The sequence below is a fragment of the Aquarana catesbeiana genome, linkage group LG03, assembly GCF_042186555.1.
Source record: "Aquarana catesbeiana isolate 2022-GZ linkage group LG03, ASM4218655v1, whole genome shotgun sequence".
NCBI lineage: Eukaryota > Metazoa > Chordata > Amphibia > Anura > Ranidae > Aquarana > Aquarana catesbeiana.
The window spans coordinates 729,533,190-729,545,802 of NC_133326.1; the positions used below are offsets into that span (position 1 = coordinate 729,533,190).

The 12,613-nt window shown below is 50.7% G+C and overlaps 1 protein-coding gene across 1 annotated transcript in view; it reads left to right on the top strand.

Moving 5' to 3' along the window:
* The window catches only part of LOC141133793 (uncharacterized), a 115,507-nt gene that overhangs the window by 43,380 nt on the left and 59,514 nt on the right, over positions 1–12,613 (top strand). The window lies entirely within an intron of this gene.

Genomic DNA, 12,613 nt, shown 5'->3' on the forward strand with positions numbered 1-12,613 from the left:
ATATTTTGGGGGGGATAAACCTTCCCCCCCACGGGAGACAGACAGCGGCGATCAGTGCCCCACCACGCGGTAGACGGCCGATGGTAATCAGTCCCCCCCTGCTGGAGACGGACGGCAGCGATCAGTGGCCTTACCTTACCAATGCTGCTCCTCGCCCCAGGGAGGAGCTGGGGCTGTTGCTTCTCCCCTCGGCCAAACAGGAAGTGGGTCCTAAGACTTCCTGGCCAATTGGGTCTTAGTACCCCCTTCCTGATTGGCCGGGAGGAGAATCAGGAAGACAATAGTGAATGTTAATTCGCTATTGTCACACAACTGGGTGAGCTCTCCTCCTCTCTTTCTGGCACCTTCTTGAAAGAAGATTGAAGAAGATTGACTTGACCCCTACTTTCTGCCACGCTGACATTGGCCATCAACACAAATAGAGAGTTTGAATATCCAGAAAGCAATACAAACCTAACAGTGGTTGTTACCTTTCAGTACTCTAAAAAAAATGTTTCGGCTTTTGATATTCTTTAGCTATCCTACAGTGAGCAGCCAATAGATTATCTACTTTATACCCCCATGTAACAGAAGAAATGTATCTCTCTACCTCCAACAGCTTGATTGTGAATAACAGTAAGACACTCATCTTGTTAACACTATTGGAACAACTGTGATTGCCCTTATATGTCCATGGGCTAGTTTGGGCTAAGTGGCACTGATAGGCAGCACTGATGGGCACTTATAGGCAGCATTGATTGGTACTGATAGGTGGCACTGATAGACAGCACTGATTACTGAGTACTATTCATTCACCATTGTCACAAAACTGGGTGGGCTTCGGATACAGTGCTCTGCGCCCCGAGACCACCCTTTTTTGAAGCCTATTAGAGCCTCTGGCTCTAATCATGTGCTTAAAAAAAACAAAAAAAAAAAACATTGGAATCCATGCATCCGGTGCCCTGCATGTAGTTCAGGGGGCCGAACGCATTGATAGGGGAGGCGGCACCCATGCGCCCCTAATGGATGGGCCGCCACTGCTAGGATTACTATTCCTTTTAGGGACAATCTGTTATAAAAAAAAAAATACACAGCCCGGGTTCACACTACAACGGGCTGCGGATCGCACAGGAGCGCTGTGCGTCCCTGTTCCCCGTTTCAGGGATGAATCAGGGCCGATTCTATGCCTGAATTCGTCCCTGAAACTGAGCCAAAGACGCACAGCGTTTTTGTGCAGTGCGCTCCGCAGCCGCCCCGGAGATATCTGAACCGGCTCCATAGGGAGCAAGTCACATTCTCCTGCTATGCGAATTAGATGTGCGGAAACGCACATCCAATTTGCATAGGTGTGAACCCGGGCTAAATTTGGAAAAAATATTTTTTAAACAAAAAACCAACCCCTGAAATTGGAAGCACTAATAGAACAGACCTGATCATGGATGTGGAAATACGGGCGATTTAGGAAACAGCAATCACAGTCAATTAGCTTCAGAATAAATCAAACAAATAGGAAACATGAGAGGAATACAAAGACACTGAATTTCAAAAGAGCCAACTTTCCTAAACTATGAATCTTGCTAGAAGATATTAATTGGGATATATTCTTAGAAATAAAGAACATGGAGGAGAGATGGGTTTGCTTTAAGAGCATATTAAAAAAGGGCATTAGCCAGTGCATCACATTGGGAAATAAATTTAACAGAGCGAATCAAAGTCCTGGATGGCTTAACTCCAACGTAAAAATGCATATAAAAGCAAAGGAGAAGGCCTTCAAAAAATACAAGGCTGAGGGATCATCATCAAAATAATGCATTTGGGTGGCAAAAATATGAATGCAATCTATACACTGGGGGGAGAACCTCTGGGGGAATCTAGGATGGAAAAGGACCTGGGGGTCCTAGTAGATGATAGGCTCAGCAATGGCATGCAATGCCAAGCTGCTGCTAACAACGCAAACAGAATATTGACATGCATTAAAAAGGGGATCAACTCCAGAGATAAAATGATAATTCTCCCACTCTACAAGACTCTGGTCCAGCCGCACCTGGAGTATGCTGTCCAGTTCTGGGCACCAGTCCTCAGGAAGGATGTACTGGAAATGGAACGAGTACAAAGAAGGGCAACAAAACTAATAAAGGGTCTGGAGGATATTAGTTATGGGTAGGGATGAGCCGAACACACCCCGTTCGGTTCGCACCAGAAACTGCGAACGGACCGAAAGTTTGCGCAAATTTTAGAACCCCATTAAAGTCTATGGAACTCGAACGTTCAAAATGAAAAGTGCTAATTTTAAGGGCTAATATGCAAGTTATTGTCCTAAAAAGGGTTTGCGGACCCCGGTCCTGCCCCAGGAGACATGTATCAATGCAAAAAAAGTTTTAAAAACGTCCGTTTTTTCAGGAGCAGTGATTTTAATGATGCTTAAAGTGAAAAAAAAGTGAAAATATACCTTTAAATATCGTACCTGGGGGGTGTCTATAGTATGCCTGTAAAGTGGCGTGTGTTTCCCGTGCTTAAAACAGTCCCTGCACAAAATGACATTTTCAAGGAATAAAAGTCATTTAAAACTGCTTGCGGCTTTAATGTAATCTCCGGTCCTGGCAATATGGATGAAAATCAGTGAGACAAACGGCATGGGTACCCCCACCCCCCAGTCCATAACCAGGCCCTTTGGGTCTTGTATGGATATTAAGGGGAACCCCGCACCCAAATTAAAAAAAGGAAACGCGTGGGGCTCCCAGGCCCTATATACTCTGAACAGCAGTATACAGGCGGTGCAAACAAGACAGGGACTGTAGGTTTGTTGTTAAGTAGAATCTGTTTGTAATTCTGAACTGGTACATTTTTAAAGTGTAGCTCCAGCCAAAAAATATATTGTTAAGCTTTTTGGAAAGCTTGGGAAGGGTTATCAGCACTGTAACATTTGTTTTGCTGTCTTTCCTCCTCTTCAGAAGCTTTCACCTCACTTTCTGTCCCAATGACAAATGTTTTTTGAAAATTTGGGTATTTTAGTGAAACAAGGATTGGTGATAAACCATCGGTGGAGAGGAGACACGTTTTTCCCATATTAACTCTTACAGGAGAGAATTTCCCTTCCTAGGGGTAGATTTCATCTCACTTCCTGTTGTCTCCTTCCGTTTGCAAGTAGGAGTCGTTTGTAAGTTGGATATTTGAAAGTAGGGGCCTGCCCTATATACTCTGCAGAAATTGGGGCCTTAGGTGTTGGTGTTGCCGCAATACTGTAAGCCCTCACAGTTACTCTTGGTGAGCGCAGGAACGGGCCATGCTGTAAATTATTAGATCAAGAATTGTAACATTGTTACATGCCATTGTTGAACAGTGGTAGATAAATCAGGCCTTTGGTGGTGGTGCCACACCACTGTAAGTCCTCACAGTTACTCATGGTGGGCGCTGGAACGGGCTCTGCTGTGAAAAATTATATCAATAATTGTAATTACATGCACTTGTTGAACAGGGGCAGAAAAATTGGGCCTTTGGTGATGGTGGTGGTGGTGTTGCCACAACACTGTAAGCCCTCACAGTTACTCTTGGTGGGCGCAGGAATGGGCCCTGCTGTGAAATATTAGATCAAGAATTGTGATTACATGTGCCTGTTGAACAGGTCCAGAAAAATTGGGCCTTGTGCACTGGTGCCACAACACTGCAACCCCTCACAGATGCTATAGTTGGAGCACAGGAATGAGCCCTGCTGCAAAGTAGTGCATCAAAAATTGTAATTATACGCCCCTGTTAAACAGGGGCTGAAAATTTGGGCCTTGGGCACTGGTGCTGGTGCCACAATACTGCAACCCCTCACAGATACTCTAGTTGGAGCCAGGGGCGTAACTAGAAATAGCAGGGCCCCATAGCAAAATGTTGTATGGGGCCCCCCTGCAAACAGCCCCCCCCACAGCTGCCCTAGTGTCAATGCAGCGTGACCTGTGGCACATATAGCGTGACCTGTGCACAATGCAGCATGACCTGTGCCCAATGCAGCATGTCCTGTGCACAATGCAGCGTGACCTGTGCCCAATGCAGCGTGACCTGTGCCCCATACAGCATGACCTGTGCCCAATGCAGCGTGACCTGTGCCCAATGCAGCGTGACCTGTGCCCAATGCAGCATGACCTGTGCCCAATGCAGCATGACCTGTGCCCCATAAAGCGTGACCTGTGCCCCATACAGTGTGACCTGTGCCCAATGCAGCGTGACCTGTGCCCAATGCAGTGTGACCTGTGCCCCACACAGCTTGACCTGTGCCCCATACAGCGTGACCTGTGCCCAATGCAGCATGACCTGTGCCTAATGCAGCGTGACCTGTGCCCAATGCAGCATGACCTGTGCCCAATGCAGCGTGACCTGTGCCCAATGCAGCGTGACCTGTGCCCCATACAGCGTGACCTGTGCCCAATGCAGCGTGACCTGTGCCCAATGCAGCGTGACCTGTGCCCCATACAGCATGACCTGTGCCCAATGCAGCGTGACCTGTGCCCAATGCAGTGTGACCTGTGCCCCATACAGCTTGACCTGTGCCCCATACAGCGTGACCTGTGCCCAATGCAGCATGACCTGTGCCTAATGCAGCGTGACCTGTGCCCAATGCAGCATGACCTGTGCCCAATGCAGCGTGACCTGTGCCCAATGCAGCGTGACCTGTGCCCCATACAGCGTGACCTGTGCCCCATACAGCGTGACCTGTGCCCAATGCAGCGTGACCTGTGCCCCATACAGCATGACCTGTGCCCAATGCAGCGTGACCTGTGCCCAATGCAGCGTGACCTGTGCCCAATGCAGCATGACCTGTGCCCAATGCAGCGTGACCTGTGCCCAATGCAGCATGACCTGTGCCCAATGCAGCGTGACCTGTGCCCCATACAGCATGACCTGTGCCCAATGCAGCGTGACCTGTGCCCAATGCAGCGTGACCTGTGCCCAATGCAGCATGACCTGTGCCCAATGCAGCATGACCTGTGCCCCATACAGCGTGACCTGTGCCCCATACAGTGTGACCTGTGCCCAATGCAGCGTGACCTGTGCCCAATGCAGCGTGACCTGTGCCCCATACAGCTTGACCTGTGCCCCATACAGCATGACCTGTGCCTAATGCAGCGTGACCAGTGCCCAATGCAGCATGACCTGTGCCCAATGCAGCGTGACCTGTGCCCAATGCAGCGTGACCTGTGCCCAATGCAGCGTGACCTGTGCCCCATACAGCGTGACCTGTGCCCAATGCAGCGTGACCTGTGCCCCATACAGCGTGACCTGTGCCCAATGCAGCGTGACCTGTGCCCAATGCAACATGACCTGTGCCCAATGCAGCATGACCTGTGCCCCATACAGCGTGACCTGTGCCCCATACAGTGTGACCTGTGCCCAATGCAGCGTGACCTGTGCCCAATGCAGCGTGACCTGTGCCCCATACAGCTTGACCTGTGCCCCATACAGCGTGACCTGTGCCCAATGCAGCATGACCTGTGCCTAATGCAGCGTGACCTGTGCCCAATGCAGCATGACCTGTGCCCAATGCAGCGTGACCTGTGCCCCATACAGCTTGACCTGTGCCCCATACAGCGTTACCTGTGCCCAATGCAGCATGACCTGTGCCTAATGCAGCGTGACCTGTGCCCAATGCAGCGTGACCTGTGCCCAATGCAGCATGACCTGTGCCCCATACAGCGTGACCTGTGCCCCATACAGCGTGACCTGTGCCCCATACAGTGTGACCTGTGCCCAATGCAGCGTGACCTGTGCCCAATGCAGCGTGACCTGTGCCCCATACAGCTTGACCTGTGCCCCATACAGCGTGACCTGTGCCCAATGCAGCATGACCTGTGCCTAATGCAGCGTGACCTGTGCCCAATGCAGCATGACCTGTGCCCAATGCAGCGTGACCTGTGCCCCATACAGCGTGACCTGTGCCCAATGCAGCATGACCTGTGCCCCATACAGCGTGACCTGTGCCCAATGCAGAGTGACCTGTGCCCCATACACCGTGACCTGTGCCCCATACAACGTGACCTGTGCCCAATGCAGCGTGACCTGTGCCCAATGCAGCATGACCTGTGCCCCATACAGCGTGACCTGTGCCCTATACAGCGTGACCTGTGCCCAATGCAGCGTGACCTGTGCCCAATACAGCGTTGCCTGTGCCCAATACAACCTGGTCTGCCTTTGCCCCATACAGACTCACCTGTGCAGAGGAAGAGGCAAGTCACCCGGATCAGCAGAGAGCGGGATTGCCCGCTGTAATAGGTTTCATTTGAATTTCCCGTCTTCCCGGGGCTCATCGTCACATAGCCCCACCTCTTGGCCTGACGCCTTTGATGACATCACACGTCCCGCATTGGATTGGCGTTCTGTCTATCAAAGGCGCCGGGCCAAGAGGTGGAGCTATGTGACGTGAGCCCCGGGAACACTGGAAGTTCTAATGAAAGCGATTACATCGGGCAATTCAGCTCTCTGCTGATCCGGGTGGCTTGCCTCTTCCTCTGCACAGGTGAGGCTGTATGGGGCACAGGCAGACCAGGCTGTATTGGGCACAGGCAACGCTGTATTAGGCACAGGTCACGCTGCATTGGGCACAGGTCACAGCTTGCCTCTTCCTCTCCTCTCTCTTCCCCTGGCTGGGAGACTGTGCCGGTGGTGCTCTCATCCTCACTGGGCCCCACTTGGCTGCGGGCCCCATAGCGCCCGCATGGGTCGCTATGGTGGTAGTTACGCCCCTGGTTGGAGCGCAGGAATGAGCCCTGCTGCAAAGTATTGCATCAAAAATTGTAATTACACGCCCCTGTTAAACTGGGGCAGAAAAATTGGGCCTTGGCCACTGGTGGCGGTGCCCAGAACCAAAAATGTTCTTACAAGCTATTAACATGAAAATTGAGGAGGAAGAGGATTGTGAGTCAGCATAACAGGATAGTCACTCAGCATCAGCATAGGCAGTCTTGAAGGGATCTCACATTTTAAAAAAATCAAGTTACATCAGCATCAGGTGTTTGGTAGCTGATGATCCAAGACTGATTCATTTTTATGAAGGTCAGCCGATTGACCGATTCGGTGGACAGGCGCACCCTGTGATCGGTTACAAAGACTCCAGCAGCATTGAATGTGCATTCTGAAAGAACGCTGGATGCAGAACAAGCCAGTAGCTCAATTGCATACTGTGCAAGCCTTGGCCAGTGATCCATCCTCAAGACCCAGTAACCCAGAGGATTTTCGGTGGAAAAGGTGTCCAAGTCTGATCTTGTCCCTAGGTATTCCTGCACCATGTGAATCAGACACTGGCGATGGTTGCTGGAACCGATCAGACCTTGGGGCTGCGGACTAAAAAATTGTCTGAACGCATCGGTCAGACAGCAACCTTCTCCACCGCTCTTTCTGTGACTGACTGAAACCTCAGCAACACGTTGTCCAGGAGGACCAGGAAATTGTAACCTCCCAGGCTCTGGAAACGAATTGCACAAACCTTTCTGCAAGGCCTTACGAAGATATTTCATCCTCTGCTCCCTCTGCGATGGCAAGATAAGGTCCACAACCTTACCCCTGTAGCGTGGATCAAGGAGGGTTGCCAGCCAGTAATCATCCCTTCCCCTTGATATGAGGATCCTTCTGCAGGCTTTGCAGAATCAGAGAGGCCATGCAGCGTAGGTTTGCTGAGGCATTTGGTCCAGAGTCCTCTGGATCACTAAGGACGACATGATCCGCAGCCACCTCCTCCCAGCCACGTACAAGTCCATGGGTTTCTTCGGACTGTAAATGATCCCTTGAAGACTGCTGCTGATGCTGAGTGCCAGGCTCCACCTCCATGCTGGCACAATCCTCGTCCTCCTCCTCTTCCTGTGTGATCGGCAGGCATGCAGGAACACTGTCTGGATAAAGGGGGCCTTGAGAGGTAAGGAAGTCCTCCTCTTCCTCCCTCTGTTCTGCCTCAAGTGCCTTGTCCATGATTCCATGCAGCGTGTTCTCCAACAGGTGGACAAGAGGTACAGTGTCACTGATGCATGCACTGTCATTGCTCACCATCCTCGTGGCCTCCTCAAATGGTGACAGGACACTGGCGTGGGGAAAAAAACAAGGTCCCCTGACCCTGTCCTGGTGCCATAGTCGCATAATGAGCGACGGAACTACGCTCATTACGTCACTTCCCTGCAGATGAGTGGGTGGAATGTAGGAACACCGCTCTGATCGTCACTTCCCCCACCTCGGTACACGGTACATGCATTGGGTACAGTGACTTTGCTGGTATCCAAGTCTGTTTGTGATTGCCATCCTATCCCAGTGGCCACTGGGTGGGTGGACACATTACTCTTGGACGTTTTTTGATTTTTGTTTTTTGCTTTTAATAAGTGTTTTTAATAAAATTGGTACTTTATCACACCATGGAAGCTTTTTTTATATTTTGATGCACGAGGGTAATTCCGCATCCTGACCCACTTGAATACAACTGAGACACCTATAATCACGCAGCGGGGTGCAGCGAAGCCCACTGAAAGCACTACAGGCCTGATACCCCTGCAGGGGTTCCGACAGCTGGTGAGTAGGCAATTGGAGGGGGGAGCACAGAAGTCACCCATCAACTTTGGTCACACAAAAGTCACTGTTGGGAACATCCTGATTTGTTGCCGTGAAAAGTGTTGCCGTGAAAAGTGCATGGAGCATTATACTGCATTGTGCCTCAGTCGCTGCAATATATGAACTGTGGAAACACTGATACATGCATATATGTGGTGGAAGTAGCTTCTCTCCCTTGGAATTAACAAACATCACTAAGTACTTGTTCCCTGCAATATATTATTATTTTTTCAGTTAATATGTGATATTGGTGGATATGGCTATTAATTTAAAGACCGGGTATTGATTCATAGTATATCCATACAAGGTGTCTCTTATATGTCACACATATCATCCTCTTTACAGCCTATATGCATTTAAAGTTAGGACATATATATATATATATATATATATATATATATATATATATATATATATATATATGTTTTCTATCCATCTACAATGGTATTAGTACTCCCTCCCATATATTACTGAGGGGTTAAGAATCTTGACGTATGAGATAAATAAAAAACGTTATGCTAATGTTTCCTGTATATGCTTAGCTGACAGGTTTTCAGGTAGCGCTGTTTTGTCCCTATTTTTGTTATAATATATACGTTTGGCAGGACATTCCTTGTGAGTGTTTTTGCGGAAGGGAGGCAGCAACCTGCGTTTTTCTTACCATATAACCTAGTCCTAAGCGCGGCTTCTCAGGAATATTTACATAGTCGCATAGGTACTCATTGATAGCCCTCTGCTGCAGCCGTTGCAGCATGGCCAACGTTGAGTTCCACCTGGTGGGCATGTCACAGATTGGGCAGGTTAAATTCCTTTTGAAGGTCAGCCAGCCGAGCACTGGCATTATATGACCTGCGGAAATGCACACAGGCTTTCCTGACCTGCCTCAGGACATCCTGTAATCCCGGGTACCTTCCCAAGAACCGCTGCACCACCAAGTTAAGGACGTGAGCCAAACAGGGCACATGGGTCAGTTGTCCCTGTCGGAGGGCGGAGAGGAGGTTGGTGCCATTGTCGCAAACTACCATACCTGCCTTAAGCTGGCGTGGCGTTAACCACCTCTGAACCTGCCCCTGCAGAGCTGACAGAATCTTTGCCCCAGTGTGGCTCCTGCCCTCCAAGCACACCAGCTCAAGCACCGCATGGCATCTCTTTTGCCTGCGTGCTTGCGTAGCCCCTTGAACTCCTACAGAGCACCGCTGGTTCCCAGGACAAATCAGCACAGGAAAAGGCCATGGAGGAAGAAGAAGAGGAGGGGGGGAGATAGGTGTGGCAGAATCACCACTAGTAGAATTTTGGAGGCGTGGTGGTGGAACAACCTCCAACACTACTACACCCTGTCCTGCATCCTTCCCAGCTGCCAGAAGAGTCACCCAGTGCGCGGTGAAAGATAGGTTACGTCCCTGTCCATGCCTACTGGACCATGAGTCAGTGGTAACATGCACCTTACCGCTGACTGCCCTGTCCAGCGAGGCCAAGACATTGCCTTACACATGCCAGTTGAGAGCCAGAATCCCCTTCCGTGAGAAAAAGTGGCGTTTGGGAACCTGCCACTGAGGAACTGCACATTCCACAAACTCACGGAAGGGGGCAGAGTCTACCAACTGAAAAGGTAGTGCAGCAACTGGGGCAGGGAAATTTGCCTGGTACAATCTGACGTCGGTGTACGCAGAGTACTTGGCTGTGACACACCTAATTCTACACCTTCATTCCTCAGTGCAGGTTTCAGAGAGGACTGAAGGTATAGTGGGGTTAGAGATCCCAGCTGATGAGGAGCAAGGAGAAGTCCGCTTTGTTCTTTGGTGTGGGTCTTTTAGGTACGCTTGCCAATCAACTGCATGGCAGGTCGACATATGTCTGGTCAAGCATGTGGTGCCCAAGTGGGTGATGTTTTGGCCACGCAAGATACGCTTGAGACATATGTTGCAAATAGCAGCGGTGGGATCTGATGCACTTGTCTCAAAAAAGGCCCACACCAAAGAACTTTTGGAATAACGCGCAGAGACAGCAGCGCCCTGCACCTGCGGAGCTCTGCAGTGTGATGCAGTCGGTGTGCTGCCCTTAAGCTAGCCCCTGGAGGGCATCCTGCCTTGTTGGAGATGTGCCTCCTCCTCCTCTCTCCTATCAGCCACCCACATGGAGTCAGTGACCTCATCATCCCCTCTCTCCTCATCACTGGAGCAAAGCTGGCAGTATGCTGCAGCTGGGGGAATGTGACTGCCAGATTGTTGTCCTTCTTGACAACCCCCTCTCTCTGGGCTCACGTTACTGCCTTCCTCTAGCTGGGTACCATCATCGGAGCTTTCAAAACGCTGGGCATCCTCCTGGAGCATGTACCCAACACTGTGGTCAAACAGTTCTAGGCACTCCTCAGGAGGACATGGTGGGGCTAGGGAAGGAGTGACTGATGCCATTGAGCCGAGGGAAGAGGCCGCGTTGGCAGCTGCTTTGCCAGACAAAGTACCCTGAACCTGGGTGAGAGAGGATGAGGAGGATGAGGACGGCTTGGTCATCCACTCTACCAAGTCTTCCGCATGTTGCGGCTCAACAGGGCCAGCTGCAGAAAAAAAGGACAAGCGTGTCCCACAGCCATGTGCTGATGAGGATGCACCATCTCCATGACCAGCACTGTTGCCTCTAGACACAGAGCCTGCTTGCCCTCTTTTATTGGCTTGTGACTGTCTGTCTCTCCTTGTTGGCCTTCCAGACATACTAATGGCCATGCATTTTAACCACTTGCCGACCGCCTAACGTAGATATACGTCGGCAGAATGGCACGGGCAGGCAGAATCACGTACCTGTACGTGATCTGCCTCCCGCGGGCGGGGGGTCCGATCGGACCCCCCCCCAGGTGCCAGCGGCGGTCGGCATTTGACTGGGAGCGTCGGGAGGCGAGGGGGAGACCATCCGATCGTGGCCCCCCCCTCGCGATCGCTCCCAGCCAATCGGAATCCTCCCCTGCCTGTGTGTAGTTTCACACAGGCAGAGGATGTGATGTCATCTCTCCTCGGCTTTGGCAGTTTCCGTCCAGCGCCAAGGAGAGAAGACATGTAAGTGCACAACACACACACACACACAGTAGAACATGCCAGGCATACTTTACACCCCTGATCCCCCCCCGATTGCCCCCCGATCCCCCCCCAATCACCCCCCCCCCTGTCACAAACTGACACCAGCAGTATTTTTTTTTTTTTCTGATTACTGCATGGTGTCAGTTTGTGACAGTTACAGTGTTAGGGCAGTGAGTATTACCCCCCTTTAGGTCTAGGATACCCCCCTAACCCCCCCTAATAAAGTTTTAACCCCTTGATCACCCCCTGTCGCCAGTGTCACTAAGCGATAATTTTTCTGATCGCTGTATTAGTGTCGCTGGTGACGCTAGTTAGGAACGTAAATATTTAGGTTCGCCGTCAGCGTTTTATAGTGACAGGGACCCCCATATACTATCTAATAAATGTTTTAACCCCTTGATTGCCCCCTAGTTAACCCTTTCACCACTGATCACCGTATAAGTGTTACGGGTGACGCTGGTTAGTTCGTTTATTTTTTATAGTGTCAGGGCACCCGCCGTTTATTACCTAATAAAGGTTTAGCCCCCTGATCGCCCGGCGGTGATATGCGTCGCCCCAGGCAGCGTCAGATTAGCGCCAGTACCGCTAACACCCACGCACGCAGCATACGCCTCCCTTAGTGGTATAGTATCTGTACGGATCAATATCTGATCCGATCAGATCTATACTAGTGTCCCCAGCAGTTTAGGGTTCCCAAAAACGCAGTGTTAGCGGGATCAGCCCAGATACCTGCTAGCACCTGCGTTTTGCCCCTCCGCCCGGCCCAGCCCAAGTGCAGTATCGATCGATCACTGTCACTTACAAAACACTAAACGCATAACTGCAGCGTTCACAGAGTCAGGCCTGATCCCTGCGATCGCTAACAGTTTTCTTGGTAGCGTTTTGGTGAACTGGCAAGCACCAGCCCCAGGCAGCGTCAGGTTAGCGCCAGTACCGCTAACACCCACGCACACACCGTACACCTCCCTTAGTGGTATAGTATCTGATCGGATCAATAT